This window comes from Petromyzon marinus, unplaced genomic scaffold (genome assembly GCF_048934315.1).
Source record: "Petromyzon marinus isolate PM22_M1 ecotype Great Lakes invasive population unplaced genomic scaffold, UKy_Petmar_22M1.pri1.0 PM_G_Scaffold_90, whole genome shotgun sequence".
Taxonomy (NCBI): domain Eukaryota; kingdom Metazoa; phylum Chordata; class Hyperoartia; order Petromyzontiformes; family Petromyzontidae; genus Petromyzon; species Petromyzon marinus.
Window position 1 is genome coordinate 167,501 of NW_027423047.1, and position 2,500 is coordinate 170,000.

Below are 2,500 nucleotides of genomic sequence, written 5' to 3' on the forward strand. Positions count from 1 at the left end.
AGCAGAAATGCATGTGCAGTCAAAAAATTGAATATTTTTCACGGATAGACCCCGTGAAACGCTAGAAATTGGCGGGGATGTGTCTCTTGTGGCTCACGGGGCTGTTAGGGTGGCACAGAAATCCCTCGGAATGGGAAAAAACGGGTCATTTTCGTGTCGCCACATTGCATGCGAACCGCATGAAACTTCCAGAGGCATTTGCAGCAGGAATGCATGTGCACTCAAAAAATGTGATATTTTTCACGGAGAGACCCCGTGAAACGCTAGAAGTGGGCGGGGATGTCTCTCTTGTGGCTCACGGGGCTGTTAGGGTGGCACAGAAATCCCTCGGAATGGGAAAACGGGTCATTTTCGTGTCGCCACATTGCATACGAACCGCATGAAACTTCCAGAGGCATTTGCAGCAGGAATGCATGTGCACTCAAAAAAGTGAATATTTCTCACGGATAGACCCCGTGATACGCTAGAAATTGGCGGGGATGTCTCTCTTGTGGCTCACGGGGCTGTTAGGGTGGCACAGAAATCCCTCGGAATGGGAAAACGGGTCATTTTCGTGTCGCCACATTGCATGCGAACCGCATGCAACTTCCAGAGGCATTTGCAGCAGAAATGCATGTGCAGTCAAAAAAAAATTGATATTTTTCACGGATAGACCCCGTGAAACGCTAGAAATTGGCGGGGATGTGTCTCTTGTGGCTCACGGGGCTGTTCGGGTCGCACAGAAATCCCTGGGAATGGGAAAACGGGTCATTTTCGTGTTGCCACATTGCGTACGAACCGCATGAAACTTCCAGAGGCATTTGCAGCAGGAATGCATGTGCACTCAAAAACTTCTATATGTTTCACGGATAGACCCCGTGAAACGCTAGAAATTGGCGGGGATGTGTCTCTTGTGGCTCACGGGGCTGTTAGGGTGGCACAGAACTCCCTCGGAATGGGAAAAGGGGTCATTTTCGTGTTGCCACATTGCATAGGAACGCCATGAAACTTCCAGAGGCATTTGCAGCAGAAAGGCACGTGCACTCAAAAATTTTAATATTTTTCACGCATAGACCCCGTCAAACGCTAGAAGTTGGCGGGGATGTCTCTCTTGTGGCTCACGGGGCTGTTAGGGTCGCACAGAAATGCCTCGGAATGGGAAAACGGGTCATTTTTGTGTGGCCACATTGCATAGGAACGGCATGAAACTTCCAGAGGCATTTGCAGCAGGAATGCATGTGCACTCAAAAACGTCTATATTTTTCACGGATAGACCCCGTGAAACGCTATAAATTGGCGGGGATGTCTCTCTTGTGGCTCACGGGCGCTGTTAGTTAGGGTCGCACAGAAATCCCTCGGAATGGGAAAAGGGGTCATTTTCGTGTTGCCACATTGCGTACGAACGGCATGAAACTTCCAGAGGCATCTGCAGCAGAAATGCATGTGCACTCAAAAACGTCTATATTTTTCACGGATAGACCCCGTGAAACGCTAGAAATTGGCGGGGATGTGTCTCTTGTGGCTCACGGGGCTGTTAGGGTCGCACAGAAATCCCTCGGAATGGGAAAACGGGTCATTTTCGTGTTGCCACAATTGGCATACGAACGGCATGAAACTTCCAGAGGCATTTGCAGCAGAAATGCATGTGCACTCAAAAACGTGAATATTTTTTCACGGATAGACCCCGTCAAACGCTCGAATTTGGCGGGGATGTTTCTCTTGTGGGTCACGGGGCTGTTCGGCTCGCACAGAACTCCCTTGGTCCACCTGATTCGTGCATACAGGCAGCAACTAAAACTCTGTAAACCTGCTGTGAGGACATCTAAACAGTGGACCAGTGAGGCTGTGGAAGATTTGCGGGCGTGCTTAGACTGTACTGACTGGGATATGTTCACGACTGCTACCAATAGTCTGGATGAACTCACAGAGGCTGTGTACATCAGCTTCTGTGAGGACTGCTGTATCCCAACACGTACCAGGGTGAACTTTAACAACAACAAGCCCTGGTTCTCAGCAAAGCTCAAAAGGTTGAGGTTGGAGAAGGAGGAAGCGTTTAGGAGTGGGGATAGAGACAGATTCAAGGAGTCGAAGAACAGGTTTAGCAAAGCGGTGAGAGAGGCTAAACGACTGTACTCAGAGACACTAAAACACCAGTTCTCTACTAACGACGCTGCTTCTGTCTGCCAAAGGGCTCAGGCACATCACCAACTACAAACCCAGAGCGCCCCACACCACTAACGACTCCCGCCTAGCCAACGACCTGAACGAGTTCTACCGTAGATTTGAAAGACAATTGGACTGTCCTGAACCACCCCTTCCCACCCAAGAGGCCCCATCCCCCACCCATACTACAGAAACGACTCTCTCCTTTCAGGAGGGAGAAGTTAATGGGCTTTTCAAGAGGCAGAATCCACGCAAAGCAGCCGGGCCGGACTCTGTCTCTCCAGCCACCCTCAGGCACTGCGCTGGCCAGCTGTCTCCGGTGTTCACCAACATCTTTAACACCTCCCTGGAGACATGC